The sequence below is a fragment of the Carassius gibelio genome, chromosome B22, assembly GCF_023724105.1.
Source record: "Carassius gibelio isolate Cgi1373 ecotype wild population from Czech Republic chromosome B22, carGib1.2-hapl.c, whole genome shotgun sequence".
NCBI classification, from domain to species: Eukaryota; Metazoa; Chordata; class Actinopteri; order Cypriniformes; family Cyprinidae; genus Carassius; species Carassius gibelio.
Window position 1 is genome coordinate 15337919 of NC_068417.1, and position 12514 is coordinate 15350432.

At 40.1% G+C, this 12514-nt stretch overlaps 1 protein-coding gene and 1 long non-coding RNA gene across 2 annotated transcripts in view; one reads left to right on the forward strand and one right to left on the reverse strand.

Moving 5' to 3' along the window:
* Positions 1–12514, reverse strand: part of LOC127987191 (dentin sialophosphoprotein) — a 221890-nt gene that overhangs the window by 176050 nt on the left and 33326 nt on the right. The gene's annotated exons all lie outside the window — the stretch shown is intronic.
* On the forward strand, positions 5451–9289 carry LOC127987255 (uncharacterized). Its single transcript, XR_008161133.1, has 3 exons — positions 5451–5576; positions 5695–5753; positions 8657–9289. It is a non-coding gene; the product is annotated as an uncharacterized LOC127987255 (long non-coding RNA).

Genomic DNA, 12514 nt, shown 5'->3' on the forward strand with positions numbered 1-12514 from the left:
ACTTTTCATTCATGAAGATGACATTAATTTTTTTTTCTAATTTGACAGAAAACAAAGACTTTTAAGATGAAAATGACATGAAATTACTATTATAACCAGGAGATGGCAGCAGAGTATCACTCATTGGTTTCAGCTGTTATTTCAACTCTTTTTTTTTTCACGTATATCTTATGGATTTATTATAAAATGACCACATCTTTTAATGTTTTGTCTGTAATACTGTAAAAGCTGCTAAATTAATTCAGCCAACACAGACTTGTTGCAATGATTTAGCAGATTCACTTGAAATGGTGTCACGGTTCTTGAATTCACTGGCTCATGCTCTTTGTGTGTGTTTGGTTGTGTTGGACGCGTGGCCATTGATTATTACTCACTTAATCACCACCGACAGTTGCAGTCACTTTCACCGGCCTATATATGTTCTAATCTCACTGCCTGTCTTTGTCAGATTGGTTGGAGTATTGTGTTAATCGTCCTGTCCCTGGTTGTCTTGTTCCCGCATTATTGTCCTGGTTCCTGTGTTGTCTTCATGGTTGTTTCATTCCTCGTGTTCCACGGAAGACTGGTTGCCCATCTGCATCCCTGTGCTGCCAAGAGAGCGCCATCGTGTACTTGCTTCCATCTGACCCACCACTAGAACTCTTTGTTTCTTCAATAAAGAACTGAGATTTCACTTGCTATTGAATTCTCCTTATTTATCCTGACAGAACGATCTGACCATTGCTGGATTCAGTGACTGTGGCCGAGTTGAGAGAGTTCCTGGTCAACAACATGGCTCGTATGGAACATCAAAATAAGCAAATGACGGCTAAGGAACAAGCAGTGCAAACCTTGGCAGCGCAGGTATCCGAGCTCACCAATCCCCTTCAACAGCTTTGTGTGCCCACTGCACCACCCACACCGTCTGTTCTCCCCACCCCTCTGAGAGGCAATCATTAGCATGAGCCTCATCTACCTGCTCCGGAGGTGTATGCCAGTGAGCTGAACTTTTGTAGAGCATTTTTGACTAAATGCAGGGGCGGACACTATTTTTTGTGTATTAATTTTCAATAAATTTTTTAATTAATAAAGAGACGGGTCTTTGACTGTGCGCTGGCTGGATGTGAGGCAGTCCGTCAACTCGCCAAGCTTCGTCAGGGGGACAGACACATTTCAGACAATTCGATCGAGTTACGCACCCTAGTGGCAGAGTGCAAACGGAACAAGGAGGCACAGTGGTACATGTTCCTGCATGGGTTGGCCGACTGCATTCAGAAGGAGATTTTGATGCTGGAGCTTCCCACGGATCTTACCGGTCTCATCGATCTGGCGCTTCGGGTGGATGCACGGTTACAGCGACTAGAGAGGTGTACTCACTTGCTTTTCACATTCTTATTTCGATCACCCCCCTTCCTCATAAGATTTATGTCAGCACACTGAACGGACAAGAACTTTCTGCCATCTCACACACCACGAGCAACATCACCCTTGTCACATCTGGGAACCACACTGAGGAGCTAGCCTTTTTCATTGTCAACTCTCCCCTTGTTCCCATGGTCCTCAGACATCCCTGGCTGGTCAAGCACAATCCCAGGGTTGACTGGGGTCACAACTCCATCACTGCCTTGAGTAGTCAGTGCTGTGCCTCTTGTCTTGTATCTGCCTGTTCATCTGTGTCTAGTTCTGTGTTGCAGGATGAGCCGGTAAATTTATCAAACATGCCCCAGGAGTACCTCGTGTTCAGTAAGTCCAGGGCTGCTTGTCTACCTCCTCATCATCCCTATGACTGTGCTATAGAGTTACTACCAGGCACATCTCAGCCTAAGGGCAATTTATATTCACTTTCCATCCCGGAAACGGAGGCCATGGAGAAATGCATTTCTGATTCTATAGAAATCTGGTTTATTCACCTCTTCTTCTTCTCCAGTGGGTGCCGAGTTCTTTTCCGTGTGTAAGAAGGATGGTTCTCTGAAACCTTGCATTGATTACCAAGGGTTGAATAACATCACAGTAAAGAATACCTATCCTCTGCTGTTGATGTCTTCCACCTTTGAAAGGTTGCAGGGAGCATCCGTATTCACAAAACTGGATTTACGTAATGCTTATCATTTGGTCCACATCAGGGAGGGGGATGAGTGGAAGACTGCGTTTAATACCCCCAGGGGCCCTATTGAATATTTGGTCAACTCCAAATAACTGTCCAAACCCCCCTATGGTCTTCCAAGCACTCGTCAATGACATGCTGAGAGTTATGGTCGATCAAAGGGAAGTCATGGCCTAGTGGTTAGAGAGTATGACTCCTAACCCTAAGGTTGTGGGTTTGAGTCTCAGGCTGGCAATATCACGACTGAGGTGCCCTTGAGCAAGACACTGAAGCCCCAAAACTGCTCCCTGGGTGCCACTGCATAAATGGCCCACTGCTCTGGTTGCATGTTTACTGCTGTGTGTGTGTGTGCACTTTGGATGGGTTAAATGCAGAGCACCATACTTGGTTGTCTGTCATGTCACTTTCATCAGTTCATTTATGTCTCCCTGGATGACATATTGATATGAGCATTTTCAGTATGTCAGATGAGTGCTCCAGAGGTTGCTCGAGAATGGGCTTTTTATCAAGGCCCAGTCTGTTTCATGTGCAGTCTGTTCCGTTCCTAGGGTACATCATCTCATCCGAGGGAATGCGCATGGTTCGTGTGGTAGATTGGCCAAGTCTAGATTCCTGTTAGGATCTAGAGAGGTTTCTGGGGATCGCAAATTTTTACGACCATGACTTCCCGAACGACGTTCAGGTGGTCTAGTGTAGTCAAAGCTGCATTTACCAAATTCAAAATCCGCTTTGTTTTTCGGATCCCATTCTGATTGCCCCTGATTCCTCATGTCAGTTCGTGGTGGAAGTCGACGCGGCAGAGGTGGGGGGTAAGGTGCTGTTCTCTCACAGCACTCTCCTTCGGATGACAAGATGCATCCCTGCGCATTTTATTTCAATCATCTGTCGCCAGACATTTAACCATGAGAAACTCTAGGTTAGCTGAGCAGTGTCTCCCAACAATGACAGTGTTCGTACACCAAGCTTTGTTGACATAAATGCACAATCCACTGCCTCTTGTCTTGCCGGAAAACCATAACATTGCAGTCCAAAAGTCTCTTACTGTGGGGATGTGAAGTCATAACTCGTCCATTTTGTTCACCAGTGACCGCACATTAGTGAAGAAAATGCTGGGTAAAGAGAGCCAGAGCGGTGTTAGCTTTAGCTTAGCTCTTAGACCTCCGCACTTCCCCTGCCTTTGTTTACGAAATAGATGCCGCTTGCGAGCACTTCCGCATGGCTGGGTAGAGTGCGTAGCCTCGGGTGTTCTGGCGATCTCAGTGACGAGTCGAAAGATTGGTGATAAAACTGTTGGAAAAGTCCTCACCAATATCCAAAATCTTCCATTGGGTGTAGGATGTTAAAGCAAAGCTGTTCAGTACAAACAGACCCGAGATGAGGAGGAATAATACTGCAAAAACTGGAAAGATGCTGAGCCTCGCGATGTACACGCGACACCATCTTGGTCTTTATCATGGTCTTTATATGATCACTGTCTTTCTTTTATTTCTCCCCCTTTGTGTCAAACACTGTTTCTTATCATGGTTTCTGTAGAGTAAAGAATCATAAAAGACAGCTGCAGGACAGGAAGAAGCCCCTTCACCGACATTTCAAATAAAACCCACCACAACCACTTTCAGTTTGAATCAGAAGAAGTAAAGCCATTACACTGGTACTGTAATGTTTTAACTTAGTATTTCTCAGTATTTTTTTTTATATATATATTTACTAAATTTGCATCTGCATTAGGAGGGTTCAAACTTTGCTGGAAGAGGACTAACAAAGCAAATTAACAGGTTGAGTGAAGTCTTAGTTCAGACTGTTCACTAAACTGTTGAAGAAATGTTTTACGTGATTATTTTCTTCTGTTAGTGCTGGTGCCATCTGACTGGTAAGTTATAAACTAAAACCTAAACTAAACTGCTTTCCAAAATCAGACATTTTCTGATATCACATAGTAATTTCAAGGGTTACAAGGGCTTCAGCACTTTCTCAGAAATATTTTTTTTAAATACTTCAGCAGTAATCATACACAGCTACAGAATTCATGGAAATTCACAGGATAAAGTGTGTCAATCCAGAGTGAATTAAGGAAATCAAATTTTATGATAAAATATATAGTTTTCACTCACAAATATCTAGTAAATGTTTGGAACCAATTACAAAGAACTGGGAATTAATTAATACATTTAGTTAAATGTGACATTTTGAAGTGGATTTTTTTCATGTAAATTGTGTAACTTCCCACACTGATTTTAATATTAATGTTTAAGACCCTAAATATCTTCTGCTGTTTTGGATGTTGTTCACTTGATCTACAGCTGATTTCAGGCTTTATAAAGTAGAGAAAGCTTTCATCTGTCCACATTCATGTTCTTTAGGTGTGTTTGGCGAGTCAGTGTCAGTGACTGAAGGAGATTCAGTCACTTTACAAAATGACATTTCTGAATGCAGAGACTGCAAAACAGTGTGGGCGTTTGGAACATCTGAAACGTCCCTCATAGGGTACATGAATAGAAACAAACAAATCTTCTCCACGTATGACGGTCCTGACGGGAGATTCAGAGACAGACTGAAGCTGGACAGACAGACTGGATCTCTGACCATCACAGACACCAGAACCACAGACTCTGGACTTTATAAACTACTGATAAATGGAGCAAATCTTTTAACAAAACAATTCTACGTTTCTGTCTATGGTGAGTACACTCTCAGAAAAAAAGGTACAAAAGCGGTCACTGGGGCGGTACCCTTTCAAAAGGTACAGTTTTGTAGCTCTTAGGTACTAATATGTTCACTTTAGGTATTACTAAGTATCTTTAAGGTACCATTATGGACTCTTTGGGTACAAAGATGACAACCTGCCCAAGTGACAAATTGTTTACCTTTTCTTCGGAGAGTGAGAGACGTCATTATTGTGTGCTCCAAATACTCTTGTTTCATTCACTATGTACAATAAACATTCACTGAACCAGTTAAAGTTTCTTTTTATCTTATAATGTTTTCAGCTCGTCTGTCTGTTCCTGTCATCAGCAGTAACTCTTCACAATCTGCATCATCATCATATTGTTCATTGTTGTGTTCAGTGGTGAATGTGGGTCATGTGACTCTCTCCTGGTACAAAGGAAACAGTTTATTGTCCAGCATCAGTGTGTCTGATCTCAGCATCAGTCTCTCTCTACCTCTGGAGGTGGAATATCAGGAGAAAAACAGCTACAGCTGTGTGATCAACAATCCCATCACAAACCAGACCACACATCTGGACATCAGCAAACTGTCAGATTCAATCAGGTATGACAGTGGTGTTATTAATGATTAATTACTGAGCTGATCTCTGTTACTGACACAAAAATAAGCCACCATCAAGACCTCAGTCTTGTTTGAGACCTCATTTTGTCCTTTACAGATCAGGGTTTACCTTTATTGTACATAATGCTGATTTCTGCTGCTGCTGGATCTCTGATTGTAGTAGTAGTTGTGATGTGCTGCATCTGCAAAAAATACAGAAAAACAGGTCAGGATTTAACTTTTTAAACTACAAATATTAACTACAGTGGATGCATTTGAATTAGATAAATACATTTCTAAACGTGATTTCACACTTAGTCATTCTGTGATCATTGTTAATGCAGTCTTGACACGACAGGAAGACCGAACTCTTTCAGCGTTGTGTAAACCAACAGGAAGAACGGTAAGATAATGACTGATTATGTTGACTGTGTTGTTGCAGTTAGTCTGATTGACGTTTGCAGCATCAGACGGTTCATGGATCATCCATGAACAGACGTGGCTGATCTGTGAGACTAACCGTCAAAGTTCAAAGTTCAAAAGTTACGCTCTGCACCTTATTGTAAATACTAACATATGTTTCTCCATTGTGCTGGACCATGTTCGTTTTACAGACCTGAAAAAAATAGCATATAAAATGCAGATGATACGTTTCAGCCAGAATGTTAGCAGACTTTCACTTTCACCTTTCACTTTAATCTCATCTGTTTTTCATACCATCAACGCAGTCTTTTACCTTTTCTCTATACCAAACATATTTTTCTCAATTTGTCAATATGCTTAGAACAGGAACAGCGGGGCAAATTATTTGATTTGGCTCTTTTTAAGATCTTTGTGGTTGAACAATAGGGTCGATTCTCTCATGGAAACCAAAATTCCATTGATATTTGACATATAAAAGGTCATTGTGCATTAAAAACATCCTGTAAGTTTCCGAACTCAAAACTTTCTCATTAGTCTAAAAACTGATTATATTGAAGGCAGTCTGCCAACACGACAGATTGATGCAATAATGTAGATAAACACTGCCTCCACAGAAGAAGATCAACACCTGCTTCTACATCACTGCCTGTTTAGCCCCGCCCACCAATTCACACATGTGAAGTTTATGAGAGAGCCGAATGCTCAGGTCCACGCAGAAACCAGATGATAAAGATGCACAGGCTGTGCAGTGCAAGGTTGTGGGAAAACAGTGTTTGCGCAGCTTTCTCTCTGATCCGAGTGTTAGATAAGAGTGAATAAACTTTAATTTTAATGAAGATCCAGATCGCGTGAATAAGAACTAGGTCCTTTGTTTACTTGAACCTGGATACGTTTACAAACAAAGCACATTTGGATCTGACAGTGGACACTATTGCTTTGCCTTTTCTTACAGACCGTGATTGTTTGATATGCATTGAGTTATTTATGCATTTTTCACCAAAACCATAGCAGTGTCCATCTATGAGGAATTTATTCTGTCTAACATACACAGCTGTTAGTCAATCACATCAGTGCATGTTTACTTCAGAGTATACAATCCTGCACACATGTTCAAACTGAGCGTACTGATGAGGGGGTTAAAAACAGGCCTAAATTACGATGTGTTTTATGTAAAAATCTTGATAACATTATAAGTGGATCTCAGAGAACAAAATAAAAAAGGCAGTTCATGACCACTGTAGTTCATGGACTGCCTTTAAACGTTAAATTATTCTTCTGCTTTCATATCTGGTATGTGAGTATAACCCAACACACATTTAAACTTGATTTCATGATAATCAAGATAAACGTATCACGTCACAGATCGCTTATGTCCAAGTTATATGTTCTGCTGCTGGTTCTAGTAAAAGACAGGCATACATCACAACTGTGGTGTGGTGTCTAATGATGAAAATCATACACAACATCCCCAAAAGTTTTAAAACTAGAGACATCACCACACCACTAATATTATGAGCTATTCACAACAGTCTTTAACTAGAACTATCAATAATATAAATTAGATATACTAAATAATATTAAATGGACAAAAGTGTGTTGTCGTTATCTTGATTACCTGTAGTTTTGCGGAAATCTGAAATCTGCCAGCTGTCCATATTCTGTTTAAGTGATCACTGAGCAGGAATCCAACGTTACATTTTCGATACATTTTCTAGAAAGAACTACCAGTCTAGAGAAATAAGGGCCCAATGGAAACATTAAACCCTGTTTTGAGTCTAATGTTAGATTTGGAAGCGAAGAACTTTGAGAGCGTAGAAAACAAAATTACAGAATTACCAAAAAATAAATAAATAAAATATTTTTGTTGTTGTTGTTCTTCCAAACAACATGGAAGAAACAAGCTCTGGGTCCAAATGCAGGGAGATTATCTTTAATGAGAACAAAAATACCAACAAGGCAAATAACAAAACAGAAACAAATCACAGAGACCAGAGCAGACAGATCTAAACTACGAGACACAATACCATGATGAACACTAACAAATAACATTAGAATTAATCCAGGCTTGTAGAGTGGTGGTAGTGTGGTGGGAGTCGTGGCCTAGTGGTAAGAGAGTTTGACTCCTAACCCTCGGGTTGTGGGTTTGAATCTCAGGCCGCCAATATCATGACTTAGGTGTCCTTGAGCAAGACACTGAACAACCAACTGCTGCCTGGGTGCCACAGCATAAATGATTAACAGTGCTCTGTGTGTGTGCACTTTGGATGGGTTAAATGCAGAGCAAGAACTCTGAGTATGGGTTAGCATACTTGGCTGAATGTCACTTTCACTTCACTTTCACTTTAAATGGCCGAGGACAATAGGCACCAGGGGAAGTGGCGCCCTCTGTTGGTGAGAGGGAGGAACACTGGGTCCGGACTCGTGACAGATTTTTACTTCTGTGTTTGCAACACATTTGGCAATACAAAATGTTATATTTTGATTGAACCAGAATGCTCCCATTGTTGCATTATAACATGTTTTACGGACAGTCCATTTCTATGTCTGACCTGATGCTTTCTCTATTTATTTCCATACACCATGAATTAAATTTATGCATTAGGTTTTATGACTTCTGGATGTAGTTATACCCTAGCTACAAGAAGGCTTTTGAATATTACACCAAAGCCATGTTTAATTTAAAACATGTTAAAATCATATGTAATTTATTCTGTTATCAACACACACACACACACACACACATGCACAAACAAAGTTGTTCAGCCATGTTATCTGTGCTGAAGTCTGGTCTTGAGCTGCAGCTGCTGCGGTTCATTTTTTTTTTTTTTTTTTTTTTTTTTTTCATATCCACAGATTCTTGATTGTGTTTGTGTTTCCTTGCAGACAAAGATAGAAGCTGTGTATGAAAATGTCCCCAAAAAAATGATGATCAGATGACTGGAACTGATGATGATTCATACAGGACAAAACCTCACACACACCTTTTGGTTTTGTTCATATTTATTCCCTCCCTTGTGTCTGTTTTGTTTCCACTTGTTATATCCTATTCTCAGGTGTAACACGGATGTCTGGATTTTAATTTAATGGTCCATCAATAGAATATCATTCAGGCAAACGTTTCAGTCACAACACGACTTCCTTCTGTGCCTAGTCAACAAGATTATGACTTCTACTGCTTACAAACAGTTTAGACAAAGCACTGATTTACACAGTCACTCTTCAGACAAAGCTACAAGAGTCTCATGGATGATCTTACACATCTTAAAAAACATCATATAACCCACACCTTGGTCCATATATATCTTATTCTTCATTAATTTATGAAGAACAAATAGTGTTTCACTGCATGTGTTCTGATCACAAAGAAGGGAAATGAGTTTAAATCGATTACATGTTGTTTTTATTCTAAATATGTGTCATCTAAAATGTACAGTTTCATTATAGCAGGATTATGTAAAGTATGACAAGACCAAATGTGTTTTTTTTTTTGTTGTTGTTGTTTTGTTTTTTGTACAATGAGTGGATTAAAAATAAAAGTGATTCTAAAATTTGAGTATGATCATTTTGTTAAAAATAGTTTCTCTCCCTCTGTGTCAAATTTCTCGTACAATGATCGGTCTGCGTAGCACTGTTTCAGATCAAACACACCTAATATAGTATGTATGTATATTTTTTATAGCTTTGACTGTTCTCTGTAGATCCCACTTTCTCACGGTCCATAATTGGTCGATCATGTACAATGGGAGCATATTATTGGTCAAACTACTCCTCAATCATTACTTTCAGCAATTATGAAAACATGAAAACAAAGCCAACACCTGGATATTTCATGCAATATAGAAATCCTGGCCAGATCGTGTCTGGGAAAGAGAAGACGTAGGCCAGGGGTGTCAAACTCAGTTCCTGGAGGGTCACAGCCCTGTAGGGTTTAGATTCAGCCCTAATTAAACACACCTGATCCAGCTAATCATGTCCTTCAGGCTTATTGGAAAACTAGATGGTTTGTGTGTTGGAGCAGGGTTAGAACTACACTCTGCAGGGTTGCGGTCCTCCAGGAACTGAGTTTGTTACCTGTGTCCTATCTAAACCTCACTCCTCTGATCTCAAGAGGTGCACTAGTGACTGACACCAGAGGCTGCAATCTTTAACATCCTTGTTAGCTTACCTGCCTTCCATGCTGGCGACCTGGGTTTGAGTCCCACTTCAAACTAAGTGGGCCGTGACCCGCTCCAGTCTTTGAGTCTGGACCAGGCTTTGCTCCAGCTCCTCCCAAGGCTCGAGGCAGAGGTGTTCACAGCTCTCAAGGTGGTGCAGCCTACTCCTGAACTCTATGTTTGACTTGTCAAAGCCTATAAAGGTGTTACAAATCAATGTCCCTTTATGCGCACATATCAGATATGGTAAATGAAAGCACAACCATGGCAATTATCGAGTGCACTCATTAAATCACATAATGCAACACAATAATAAGTGTACAACTGATGTACACTCATTGGCTAGAGAATACCTATAATGAGGTCATGCCAAATTAATTGCTAGTTTCAACAGAAGATGTCACTTTGCTGAATTCATCTGATTATTACACTGAAATCACAAAATGTAAAAGCAGCAGTCCTCTTGGTGCACTCAGTATCCAAATTCGCTCACTTGTTTACATTCACTCCTTCAACATACCGTATCAGTTGCCTAATGTAGGGAATAGTGATGAGGGTATAGAAAGCTATTGTGAAAACAGACTGTTTGTTCTTGTGCATCAAGCACGATTGAGCTTCTGTTTATGTTGGCTGATCAATGCTTATAGTTGAATACAAGCCCAAATTAAATCTGTTCATCATGATATAATACAACTGAGTCTCGAGTGGACTAAACAGCCAAATATGTTCATACATATTCATATGAATTTACAATACTGATACATTAATCAAATTCACATTCATATTAGTTTTACAATCTCTTAATGAACTTTTTGAAGCATCAAAATAGTAGTTACATTTTTTTTAAAAAAAACTGTAAATGTTTTATTTTTTAATTTTATTTTTTTAATCAATCGACAGCACTAATAGGCTGTGAGGCTGTTCTGTGTGGATCGACTGATGTTAGTAGGACAAGAAGAGGACTTCATCATCATCATCATCATCATCACAGCAGAATTGTTCATTGCTCAACTCATGTCACATGTCACACATGTTCAGTACAGCAGCACTGATATAGTGTTTATTCACTTTTGATAATGTCTCTCTTTTACTCTCCTTCTCATCCTCCAGACTCTGTATCTCTGATAGTGCTGGTTTCTTCTTCTGGATCTCTGTTGATTGTCGCTGTAACTTTGATCTTCTGGATCTGACGGAAACAAAGAAAAACAAACCAAGAAAGGCAAGTTTTTCCTAAGTTATAAGTTAAATAATAAGGTTTAAGTTTGTCGATGACATACTCCTAGTATGTTAGCATACTAACATATGGGATGGGCAAGAAGAGATTGTAGTGTGTACTAGGATTAGGATGACTATTGCTCAGTGTCAGTGCTAGCATTAGCATTGGCTGTGATGTAGTAATGTAGCTGCCAACAACAGAAGCACTGAAACCACACATAACCTATAATATAATGCTTCATTTTAACTTTTACTCTCTTTAAAATCCAGCTGTAGCATTTTCAACATCTTAAATAACTGAAATCCTAAGACTGACCACATTATAGGTAAAGAGGATTGATCTTTCCTGTGGATCAGTCAGGAAGTCACATGATATGCAACCGAAGAACGTCACAGATCTGGGAGAGGGTCACCCTAACAATATAATTGTGCAAAACATGCCTAAAAGTGATACAATATTATTCTCACTTTAGGAGTCATACCCTGTAGCCTAAGACATGCTGCCTACTGAGGCGAAGCAGGGAAACTAGGTTGCTGTTGGAAGAGGTGTTTGTGAGGCCAGCAGGGGGAACTCATCCATGCCGGGGTGATTTCATGTTGAACAGGAAGCACTGAGACCATCTTGAAGTTTATACTTCAGACAGATCTGCTGTTTCTGCCGGTTCCCAGCCTTTACACTAAGCTTAACAGCTTAGCTTTATGTTTACCGCTTAGACTTGAGAGATTGTCTAAGAAAAATTTGGCAAGAATATGTAAAAAATTTCCCAAAATGTCAAACTTATTTAAATGCCAGTAACATTTTTGTTTTAAAAGAGTAGTGGTTATGTGTAAACATAACAATTAGTGGCTGTTATGAGTTTATGAAATTTTGTATGAACATTTCCTTGTTTGATTACAGGTGCAGAGTCATCAGCCGATATTTGTTGCATATTTTAATCTTTCTGTCTTGTTCTTGTCACAAACCAGATGGTGGACCTGCACCCGAGATGACCACAATACAGCCCTGAATGTCAACGAAGACCATGTCCATTGAACATCATAACTTGACATTCATCAGCACAGATCCTCAGCAAAGACCAGACCAAACAGACAAGTCCTCTGCACAAACCCCTATTGCCAACAATAATCAGGTCCGGACAGTCTGACTAGCGATGTAGCCCTGTCTTGTCAAGATGATTAGTCCTGTCTCTCTGACTAATGATGCAGCCCTGTGTAGTTGAGATGACTAGTCCCATCAGTCTGACTAGTGATGTAGTCCTGTCTAGTCTAGATGACTAGTCCCGTCAGTCTGACTAGTGATGTAGTCCTGTCTAGTCTAGATGACTAGTCCCGTCAGTCTGACTAGTGATGTAGTCCTGTCTAGTCTAGATGA